This window comes from Pantherophis guttatus, chromosome 7 (genome assembly GCF_059756535.1).
Source record: "Pantherophis guttatus breed Tessera chromosome 7, ASM5975653v1, whole genome shotgun sequence".
NCBI lineage: Eukaryota > Metazoa > Chordata > Lepidosauria > Squamata > Colubridae > Pantherophis > Pantherophis guttatus.
In genome coordinates this window covers 35041298-35054208 of record NC_142069.1, presented here as the reverse complement: position 1 = coordinate 35054208, position 12911 = coordinate 35041298, and the positions used below count along the sequence as shown (strand labels likewise).

General features: G+C 34.4%; 1 protein-coding gene across 17 annotated transcripts in view; it reads left to right on the top strand.

The window, feature by feature from the left end:
* CNOT4 (CCR4-NOT transcription complex subunit 4) overlaps nucleotides 1-12911 on the top strand; it is a 94709-nt gene that overhangs the window by 47817 nt on the left and 33981 nt on the right. The window lies entirely within an intron of this gene.

Here is a 12911-nt window from a genome sequence, read left to right as displayed (position 1 = left end):
TTGCACTCTTAAGTGAAACTCGTATTAAAATGAAATGATGATCAGGATTTTCCAGAATACAAGGAGGCTTAGAACTAACTCTACTGCTGGGTTAATTAAGCATGTTCCATAGTGTGGTGGGTACTACTGAGAAGGTCTGCCTTCCAGCCCATGACTTGATGTTTGTTACTGAAGAGTGGTATAACTGGCATACTGGGAACATGTTTTTTTTACATTTCTGAAGAGAAATATTAAATTTGAATTTAGCCTTCTAATTATGAGCTTTATAAGAAAAGTGGAGTATTCCATGTCCAATAATTAATATTTTAAGTTTTATAATTTGCCTTGACTTCTTAGTAATGCTATAGAATTGATTTTTATTTATAGTTTGAGATATATTTCAACATCTAAACATTTGCCCTGGCCTACTCATTATACCTGGAGAACATAATAGCAAATCAGTAGTCATATCATTTACCACTTTCAGCATCTGAACAATGAGATCTAATATTGTTGAGATGGCAGAAACAACTGGTACCAAATGCTTTATGAATGTAATTACGGTATATAATGTCTATACTGTTCAGTTTGACATTTAACCAGAAAATTAACTATCTAGATTTTTATTTGTATATCTATTACATTCCAAATTGCAGTGAAAATGTTGAAAGTAGAGCACATTCTAGTTAACATACACGAAGAAGTATGATTGGCAAATCATAATTTTGTTGAATTCAGAACAAAATTTGGGAAATCATAATTCATAATGTTGCTTTTTTTAAAAAAATATTTTGTGCATAGCAATCGCATTCTCACTTAGGAGTAATATGACTTGGAGATAACATTTTATTTTTCTAAACTATCATGAAACTCTTGGTTTTCTTATAAATATTTTAAAATAACTAGGAAAACTAACATTTTTACTTGATATCATTTTATTAATAATTGAAACATTAAAAAGTTTCAATTTTCAAATATCTTTGTCTTCACTTGCTTTGTCTACAAAAGGGGTACTTAAAACTGGCCCGCAGTGCCAGTCTGAAAATAGCAAAGGACTGGCCCGCGGTACCTCTGGCAGCCAAAACAGGGCGCAGGGAGCCATGTGTGCCCCCTGCGCCCTGTTTTCAGCTTGGATGGCCCCCTGAAGCACTCTGACGGCCAAAAGCCCACCCCCACCCACCCACCCCAGACGGCCCGTGAGGAGAACTACAATGCTGATCCGGCCCTTGAAGAAATCCAGTTTGACAACCCTGGTCTACAAGTTCTTTGGTACTTTAATTTCAGGTTTTAGCCCGCCTCATTTTAAAAATCAATATCTACAGTGCATATAAAACATCTATACACACATGCCAGGGTTTTTGAGCTATAAAACAAAAATCACACCACAATAAATCACTTCAGAATTTTTTCCACATATAATATATAAACTGTCCAATTCAATTGAAAAACAAGCTGAAATCTTTTAAGGGGGAAAATAGCAATAAAACCTTACAACAACATGGTTTTATAAAGATTAGTTTAAGATGCCCTTAAACTAATACATTGTTGAAGCACCTTTTGATTTTATGACAGCATTTAGTCTTTTTGGGCAAGAGCCTATCAGCATGGCGTATCTTGCCTTGGTAATCTTTGCCAAAGTACAGGGCAAAATCCTTGAAAAAGTGCTCCAAATCTATCAGATTACAAGGGCATCTCCTGTACACAGCCCTCTTCGGGTCACCCCACAGGTTTTCAATTGGATTCAGGTCTGGGCTCTGACTGGTAAAACTTCCAGAACTTTGATCTTCTGGTGAAGCCATCCTTTTGTTGATTTGGAGGTAAGCGTTGGGTCATTGTTGTGTTGAAAGATGAAATTCCTCTTCACCTTCAACATTTTAGCAGAGGCCAGAATGTTTTGTGCCAAAATTGATTGATACTTGGAAGTATTCATAATTCTCTCCACCTTGATTAAAGCCCCAGTTCCAGCTGAAGAAAAGCAGCCCCAAGCATAATGTTGCCACTATTGTGCTTCATTGTGGGTATGATGTACTTTTGGTGATGCACAATGTTTTTTGCACCAAATATACCTTTGGGAATTATGGCCAAAAAATTCAACCCTGGTCTCTCCAAACAATAACACATTTTCATACATGCTTTTGTCAGACTGGATGTAGGTTTTGGAAATGTAGCTGGGCTTGGATGTTTTTCTTTGTAAGAAAAGGTTTCATCTTGTCACCCTACACCACAGCTCAGACATATGAAGAATCCGGGACACTGTTGTTACATGTAGTATATAACCAATACTCACCAGAAATCCCTGCAACTCCTTTAATGCTACCATAGGCTTCTTGGCAGTCTGTCAGATCAGTTTTCTCCTTGTTTTTTCATCAATTTTGGAGAAACGTCCAGTTCTTGGTAATGTCACTGTTATGCCATGTTTGCCCCACTTGTCGATGACTGTCTTCACTGTGTTCCATGGTACATCCAATGCCTTGGAAATTTTTTGTACCCTTCTCCTGACTGATATGTTCCAACAAAGAGTTTACAAAGCAACCTTTGTAAGCTCTTTGCAGACCACAGCTATCGCTATAAGAGGCAGCTGAGAAAATGTCACAAAACTCTTACAACTAGAACAACTGAACTTTTTGTGGGTTTGATCAGAGTCACTTTAACTGGTGGCAGGTATGTACTAACTACTATTTAATATAATTTTTAATATGATTAGTTAATTCTGAACACACTCACATCCCTACTTATAAGAGGATATGCAAACTACTACAACCACATTATTGTAACTTTCTCATTTTCCCCCTGAAAGATTATTTTTCAATTGAATTGTGGGAGAAAATTCTGAAGTGATTTATCTTGATTTTTAAAAATGTACATCTCAAGGACATGGTATTTTAATGGGGTGTGTAGACTTTTTATATCTACTGTATTTTATTCCAGTATCCAGAGTCTGTATAAACATTAAAAAGAAAAGATTCATGATTACAGAGTGATTGCTGATTTTAATGAGAACCCTGTCCTAATGAAATATGATTTAGGAAGAAGGACTGTACCAAAAAATAAACACCAGCTTGAGTGGAATAGGCTGTGTCTCAATGTCACCACTGGTATATTCAATCCTGAGCTCGGATATATCTCACTTCCATTAATATTAAAGGCAAAGTTAGGAGAAAGGTATTCTTATGGGGCAATATTCTATATATTCATTGATTCTCATTTGGATCTACAGAATTTATTAAACCATTGTTCCTCAAAATAAAAGTATTATATTTAAGAAGCTTGGATAATTCTAAATCCATTTAGCAACATAAATTTACATGTACTCTGTATTTTAAAACTGCATTTTTATATCCATTGTACAACCATACTTTCATTTGCCACCTGCCCAAATATACAGGTACGATATATATGTGGTTTTCCCACACGTTTAATCTTTCCCAAAATAAACTACATGTAATTGTTTTCTACAGTGCTATATGTTTTGTATTATATAAGATATAATTGGGAGATGACTGTCAGCCTTGAAGTTGTTAGAGTTGTATCCACTTCTGAATCAGGGTGTATTCTAGCATTTCAATAATTTGATGTTCTTTGTTCCTGTCTGGAGTACTCCAGACTTCTTTTATTTGTGCATTCATTCCTTAATTTGTGTTTTATTGTTTTAAAAAAGCCAATAAAATGTGATTAAATCGATACAAATCACTTACATTTAAAAAGTATTTCAATCTCTTTGTTATTCCCCTAGTGGAAAGTGTTAGAGATGCAGGTTTTTTAAAAAATAGGCAAGCAAAGAATTGAAATTCACTATTTTCACTATTGTTCATTAAGAACTGTTCCTATTCATTTTAACCAAGAAGAGAAAAAGATTCTCTTTTGCTTGTAGAATGTAAACTTTATGTTACGAATTTAAAGGCTTACGTCAAGATTATACAATCTTAGATTCCAGTTAAAGTGACGATTTTGCCATAATAGATTTGATTCTTTGAAAAAAGGATGAGGAAAAAGTGCCATTCTGATCTAGTATAATCTACTGTAATTTAATGCCATTAATGTATGTTCGAACACATTTATTCCAGGTTAGACATGGGTGTTTTTGTTCACCAGAGAATTTATTCTCCTTGGATTTATGCTGATTTCCACTAGAAAGGGTGAAACTATGATTAATTGGACAGTAGACTATTTAATTCTGTCTTTTTAAGGGCAATTTCATCACTAGTTCTAATTCAGGTTCACCATAAAAATCTAATGTTACATTTCATAATATATCTAGCGTGACTCTGTGACAACTCTGTGACCTGCTATGTTCACTTGCTAATACATGCTTCATCAAGTTCATATTAAGGAGCATGAGACCTATAGTTCATCTTTTGTAACAATTCATTTACTATCTGGGAAAATTTATTATATTGAAAGTAGCTTTTTTTCTATAGGAACAACACATTTGCAATATAGAGGATTTTTAAAAAATTCTTACAGACTATATGAGCTCCTAGAATGCTTTACTACTCTTTTTACACAGTAGTCATACCTCAGCTAAAAAAGTTTTTAAGCAGTTTTGAACAGTAATAAAAAATAACTCAATAATTACCATAAGTTATTGGTTCGATTTATTTATTAGTTCTATTTATATGCCGCCCTTCTCCGAAGTCTCAGGGCAGCTTACAATGCGTTAAGCAATAGCCTTCATACTTTTGTATATACCTGCGTAGTAGGGCTTTTTTGGCCCCCCCAAGCGGTGTTCTTTTTATACAAAGTCAGCTTATTGCCCCCACAATCCGGGTCCTCATTTTACCTACCTCGGAAGGATGGAAGGCTGAGTCAACCTTGAGCCTGGTGAGATTTGAACTTGCAATAATTGCAGGCAGCTGGCAGTTAAGTGCTTCTTAACAGCACTTTAGGTTTTATTGATTTAACTTTTAGTAATGTGTACTTTACGTATATGGTTTTGTTGGTTCATACAGTTCCAGATTTGTCACTCTTAGGATTGAATCTACATAAACAGTATATTTTTTCACTTTGAGCAATTGTTCTCCTACTTAATTAATCTGTGGGTTTCCTTTTTCTTTCCTGTCTTTTTTCTTTCTTTGCCCATTTTATTTCCAAGACATCTATTTTTCTCCAGTTCTCCTGTGAAATTTTTTTGTAAAGCTAAATAAAAGTACTATATGATCAAAATATTTCTGCAGTGGTCTAGCAAGATCAGATTTTTTTCCTCCGTTTTAATACTATTGCCAAACCTGTCTGCATACCTGATAGCCTGTTTAGGGACATGAAAAAAAACTATCTGATGGCTAAGAGCTGACACAAAATTGATGGGACATAATCAATCGCTTATCTGCATGGTAACTAAACAGACCTTTTAGCAATGTTCAGAACTGAAAGCTGGCAGTTTTGTACTTCACACAATATTCAGAAGTAAAATGTAGCATTCTTGTATTTCACACAAATTTCCAAAACACGTATTAGAAATCTATGCTGCTGTATCTCTTAACACTGTAATCACAAAAGAACCTCAACTTTTTTATTATCTGATTTCTTTTCTAATCCTCAAAGCCACAAATCATAGTTGCATTTTTTTTCTGTTTCATGGAAAAGTCTTCAAAGGGTTTCCAGGCAACCATAAACGTAAATACTGTTTTTTCTCTGATCAAAGCAGTTAATTTAGCCATCTTTGCAAATTCTGAATCCTAAAATCTTCTGAATTAATTCACATATTTGTGAATCTTCTGAATTAATTCACATATTTGTTTTGGGTTTTTTAATATGTCTACCAAACAAGATAGAATGTCCCTTAATGTGATTTCCAGCTACTCAAAATACCTTTATATATTATAGATGACAGATATCAATGATATATTATTTTATCAAAATAAATTTTATAAAAATTCTCTTTACGACTGGAACATAATGTAAATTTCAATCCTTTCAATCGCATATGTCCTACTTGTCCTATTTTATCATTTGTTTTTCTTGTCTCATATTTCAACAAAAGTTTATACAATTTAGCAATAACATGTTCATCATTAGTACATAATTCTGTTTCAAATTCACTCAGAAGTAATTTGTTTTTGAGGAGGAGCTTGATGTTTTCAATCCATGCTTTGAGCAATGCCTGAAAATATATTTTATGCAACTGGGATTTTCCAAAGGGAACACTTGTCTTCTTTTAAATCTTCCTTTACTTGCCCAAGAATCCATGACATTCTGGACCTTGGTTTGGCTTCTGCAACAAATGTAAGTAGGAGAGAAAAAGCAATAACTCAAATCCATACTGTAATCTTCAGCAGCTGTAATTATATAAGTTGGATAAATCATTAATATTTCCTTAGCTCTTACTTCTCATTGAGCCTGGGATACAGTATGTCTATTTAGCTATTAGCTACGTTCAGGCTTGAATGTTTGCAGATATTGGGGAACATGTAATTCATTACTTCTTTATCATGACTGACTCTAAAAGAGGGGCACTATCTTAACTGTCAGAAAGCAATTATGTTGCCTAGTGTAATAATTAGATATTCAGGGTCTGCGGTGTATTAGATACTACATTGACATAATGCTGAACATTATGTAGTGTCGTCATTTAAACAGAGAAGCTTGCCAGAGTAAAGCATCAGACTTGCATATTCATCTGCTTATTTTGTCTAGGCAGGGGATTTTGACTATGTGTTATATAAATATGTAAAATTATAGTACAGTACTTTTTAAAGTATATAATTTCATTAATGTTTTTACAATTTCAAAAACCAGCATTCAAACATTGCCCAGTACAGGCAAAATTCCAGTTCAAGAGCCAACACACATTTATTTACTCATTTTCTACCATTCATCCTTAGGGCAAGAATTTATTTGCTGGATCATTTGGTGGCCAATTGATGCATGTGGCTCTAAATGTTAATAAGACTTATTGCTCTGGAAAATTTACATATCAATAGAAATATTAAAGTTCATTTAGCAGGTTGACAACACAGTTAAATGCCAGTACCTGCACAAGCTCTAAATGTTATTTATAGTATCCAAAAGATGAATATTTTTAATTTATTTTGTTTGTTTTTGAATGAACTAAAGCTGCCTGCTCATACTTGCCTACAGAGTATAGCCTTTAGAATTTACAAATAATAAAACACATATCAAATCATTCAGTTCGAATCAGGAGAAACACAAAAACTGCAAGGAGACACAATAGACAAAACAAAATCTTGACCACATCCCTTACATTGTGTCAAGGTTCTTTCCTTTAGCTGGTTCATATTCAGCCCAGCTTGTTAAGAATTCTTATTGACACTAGATTAAAGATACTTTTTATTTTTGACAGTTGATTGTCCTCTCTCCAAATGAGAATGAAGTTTCTTCTTATATTCTCTACAGATTATACCTGGTGCTTCTTTCTCCTGCTTTATCCACAGGTTAATGAATACCTTGCTTTGTATTTTTCATACTTAGTGCTAGGTGGATTAATTATTGATATAGCCAACATTCTTGCCCTGGGGAACACCAGCTTCCAATATATCTCCCACACTCTTCTTTTACGTCAAACATTAGCTATTTTTAGATCATGGGTATCTCACATCTTTGTAGTGGATATGGTTTACATTAAAGAACTCATTTTACCTGAGTTTGCAGATCATGGCATTTGAGGGTATTAAATACTAAAATTGTTGATTTTAGTGTCTTGCAGTGGGAACCTACAATTGCATTAATATAAGCTGTGCTAGGTGAATTGCTAAACAAAGCCAATTTTTATATGACGTTTAAGTGATATGTTAATCTTATCTTGGTGATGTTTGGATGATTTTTAAAGAATATTTCTGTTTTTAGTTGTGTGATTTAGTTTAATAAAGAAAGCACCAAGGTTTTGTTTAGTAGCATCCTTATAATTAGAGTAAGGTCAAAATGTCTTACATCTTTATCACAAAAATGTACAATAGAATTAAACATACAGTAATGTTTCTCCCAAGCCTCATAATGTTCAGCTTTGCTTTCTTTGATATTAGCAAGTACTGCTGGAGGGAATGAAAAATATTGAAGTTAGGCCTCATTTAGATTTAGGCCTCATATAGATAAAGCATTTCCTTCACCATATTAAGCTCCAGCTTCATATTGCAAAGAGTGTTTGATTTTAAAAAATCTCCATGATCTTTTTTTCTGTAGCTCTTGGAATACTTGCCTTTAATACTTGCCCTCAGATTCATGCTAGGCTTTAAAACACAAAGTTGATACAGATAGATAGCACTAATATATATGTTTGTATACATGCATATACTAACTTTGGTGCCATTCATATATATTGGATTGACATCCTTAATTCTCACTCCACATCTGAAGAATACAAACAGCAATTTTCTTGATCATTTTAGATGTTGATGTCTTTTACCATTTAGGTCCTTATCACTTTATTCAAATAGAGAATTCAAAGACTGCCTGGGAAATAACCGTTTTGTTAGGTGTCTGAACAGTTCAGTAGGAAAATGAATGCAAATTATCAATGCACTAAGAATGTCAAAAAGAGCCATCGCTGTTTGTTGCATGTTCACAGCAATAGTTCAAAAATGTTTTAATATCAAAATATCTTGAAATTCTGAGATGCTTTTATGTACATCTGTGATGAAATTGTTCATGGTTTTATATTTGGTAAATGACCTTGGGATGAAAATGGAAATTGGGAATCCTGAAGGACACTTTTTAAAAAATGCTTAAGATATTTTTTAAAAAAAGCTTTTTCAAAATGCAGGAAGGATAGAGGCCTCTAAGCACTGTTTTGATGTACTTGGAAAATATTACGTATTAGCCTTATATTGCTGGTGCATTTATGGCAGCAACTTTTTTAATGCTGTGCTTTTTTCTCGCTTTAGTTATTTATGTCTGTGAAATAAAGACTGAAAAACATTTTCATCAGCTCTCCAGGATGAAATGCTTCTAACTGGAAATGCTCAAATTAGTGCTATAATTGAAACCTTCCACATTTTGTTAAATATGGAATCCAGATGCCTTGACATTACAAGTAGTATTGGTAGATTTTGATCCTTTCTCTGTCATTTGGACCAGTCATTTCCTTCAGCTCAAAGTGTGCCTGATACAAAGGTAATGATTGTACAAATCCTACTAAAACTAAAGAAAAACAAATCTACAGTAGTATGATTTTCCAGTAAAGTTAACATGGAATCTCTGAATTAATGTATTGGGAAGTGACACTTTAAATGAAACATATCAGATAAATAAATTGCAGGATCCAATCTGGGTTGGTCATTGGGACCAGAGGTTTAGTCTTCCAAGCTTTTGGACTCATGCTGGAGCTCATCCTCAGGGAACTTCTCTCTAGCAGAGGGTGGGTTGTTGGGCATACTTGTTAAGTGAATCTGGCTTTCCCATTGACTTTGCTTGTCAGAAGATCGCAAAAGATGATTACATGACCCTAGGACAGTGCAACCATCATAAATATGAGTCAATTGCTAAGCATCTGAATTTTGATCATATGTCCAAGGGAATTCTGCAACCATTGTAAGAGTGCAAAATGGTCATGAGTCACTTTTTTTCAGTGCCATTGTAGCTTCAGATGGCGATTAAATGAACTGTTGTAAGCTGAGTGCTACCTGTAACAGATAGTCATTCTAGTTCAACCCCCTGCTCAAGCAGGAGACTGTATACCCATTTCAGACAAATTGTTGTCCAGTCTCTTCTTTAAAACCTTCAGTGATGGAGGACCCACAACTTCTGAAGGCAAGCCATTCCACTGATTAATTGTCCTAAGTCAGATAATTTCCCCTTAATTCTAGGTTGGTTCTCTCCTTGATTGATTTCCATCCATTACTTCTTGTTCTGATTTCAGGTGCTTTGGAGAATAGATTGACCTCCTCTTTGTGGCAGCCCCTTAAATATTGGAATTGCTATCATGTCACCCTAGTTGTTTTTTCATTAAACTAAACATAACCAACTCCTGCATCCGTTCTTCATATGTTTTAGCCTCTCGTCCTCTAATCATCTTCGTTGCTTTTCTCTGCACTCTTTCTAGAGTCTCAACAAATATTATTATCATGTTGACAATTGTATATAAAACAGATAATAGTGGTGGGATCTTTGGTACGCTCTGAGTTTGGTTGTTTTCTTGCAGATGTTTCATTACCCAACTAGATAACAACATTGGTGCTATAAGAATAATAAAGAATATAAATAATTGCATTCAGCATGATTAACTGATCCTTTGTTATCTTTCCTCTATTGCAGTTCTGCTTAATTTAAAAAAATCTTAGCACTTTAAAATTGTCATCATCTCTGCAGAATTTTTTCTAGAACATTTTGTAAGACCTGTTAAGAACCAGTTCATGTATTTTTCACTCGTACAGATAACTCTGCTTATGGTCTAATTGCACAAACTGTGTGCTAGATAGTGCTGTGAGATGACGTATCTCTCACTATGACTCAGAAAATTAAACTTTTATCTGGGACAGCATAATCTATGATTTTGTCCTTCGGCAGCACATTGCCAGTTGAATATTGTTTAGAGTTTATTGTCCTTATTATGTTTTTCTTTCTCCTATGTTTGCTTTTGTATGCCACAAAGACCTTCTGGAGAGATTGGCTAATAAAATTGGGTGGCCAGCCAGTTAGCTAGTTAGTTAGGCAGGCAAGCCTGCTGGCAGGGAATATAGACCGTATTTACATCAAGTTATCAGGAAACCTCAGTTGAAATTAATCAGGAATCATCACTTTTATGAAAAATGCATTTTTCTTGCTCATCGTAACACATGCATACTTTTTTGAGCGTTCAGGAAAAGATATAGACTGCATTTTTAGAACGTATATAAAATTTAAAACAATTACGTTTTCAGATCAGTTCAATTAATTAGCCTGTGAAGTCATTAGGTGCTGAATCATCTTCAATTGATTTAATTGTTATGAATATTGGAAGGTATTTTTGTCATTATTTAGTATATGCCAAGAGAATAAGCAGTATTTCAAAATTTTATTCAAAGAGCAAGGACAAAAAGATCATTGTCCTTGCTCGTTTAGTGAGTAATTATATTCATCATATTTATATAGCTACTCATCTGACAAAACATGACCTCCAGTCATCATAAAAAATATAAAAACAATAAAATAATTATTACAACTTTTAAAAGTCAAGGAGAGAGTCACAGATATTAACAACAGCGAGACCAGCTCAACAACTCACCATTCCCTTGGGGCCACTGAACCTAATGGCACAGCTAAATCTTGGAGAACTTGTGAAAAGTTAACAGGGATGAAGCCAGTCTAACCTCAGGAGAATGATGTTCCATAAGGTAAGCGCCATGCAAGAGCAGTTCCATGTCCGGCATCCTACAAGATGTAGCTCTTTAGTAGACAGGACTTGCAATGTACCCCTTTGCTGGATCTGATGAGAATTATGTAATTGAGAAGAAGCAGTCCCTCAAATAACCAAACCCCATGCCATTAGGAGCTGTAAAGTTGAAAACCAGCACTTTAAATTGGACCTGGAAGAAAACTGGTAACTAAATGCAGCTCACAGAGCAAAGATGTAACATATTCCATTCCATGGGCACACATGAGTTTCCAAGTCACTGTATTCTGTACTAGCTGAAGCTTCTGGATATTCTTCAAGGGGAGCTCCACGTAAAACTCATTGCTATAATCCATTTGGGAGGTTACCAGGGCATGAGTGACTGAGCAGAACCTCCTGATCTAGGAACAAGAAGCCACTGGTGCACAATATGAAGCTGTGTGAACATCCTATTAGCCATGAGTGCCATCTGCTCTTTGAATAGGAGTTGAGTCTACAAGAACCCCCATGTTATTAGATTTAGTTATTAGATCTCTTAATTTAACCTTAGTTCCATCTCATTAGCAGAATGGATTGGAAAAAATCAGATAATATGTTAAAGCATTTCTTTCTAATATATGTTTTTCACTAAGAGTTTAAAAAAGTAAAAATTAGATTATGAAATGTCCTTTAAGAAATACTGTGAAAATAATTAACATATTTTTAATATTCTGAAACTCTTCCCCATGTAATGATGAAATATTACAAAAATATAAAATCATTACATATCATTTGCTTAGATCATGTATAGGTTGAAAATGTTTTTCTACTTTCTGGGAGACTCTTGTTTTCACAAGAGAAGGGAGAATGTCTGAATGTTTTCATGGCTGATGGATTGTGTTTTCCTCTTTTGTAGAGGTTGGCTTGACTAACTACAGATGAGTGGTGGAGTTGGTAATTGTACATTTATAGTTCCAGAGTACTCTGAAAGCTACAAAGAGAGAAAATAAAATGAACTCCTACAAACTGCATTATTGAAGACAATTTTGAACTTGATATTAAAATATGCCAAGAATTGTATTGATTTATGGCAACATACAAGAATAAATTAAAAATATTAATCCCAGATTTTGCTATAGTAGTACTAACGTAACATAATTTTATAACATGTATAGTCTTGCTAATCTTACACATTGGCAAATAAATCTACCAAAAGACACTTTTAAATTTTGTATGCCATTGCAATTTATAAGGAAATCAAGTTATAGGCAGTCTTTTTCATCATAGGGTCTGCAGTTAAAAAAAAAAATCAATCTGGCAGCTGAAGAGAGGTTGTGTCTGTTGTGCTGGGCAAAACGTTGCATTCTTTGGGGTTAGTTTAAGGTTGTATGTGTGTATATACATATATGAATATAATATACACATAATCAGTACAGAGTGGTGACTAGATCACTGGATTAGGAGCAGGGAGACTCAGGTGCTAGTCCTTCTGTAATTGCAGAAGCTGGTTGGATGCGTGATTTGGAGCCTGTTCTCAGTCTAGACTGGAAATTTTTTAAAAAATATCTGGTTATCAAATGGCACTAATCCACCTTGGTAAACTACAGTCTATAATCATCATGAGGTTATTTCCGTCCTATAATGGGTTGATTCGAGCTGCTGTGTTCACGTGTATAGCAATTGCAAGCTA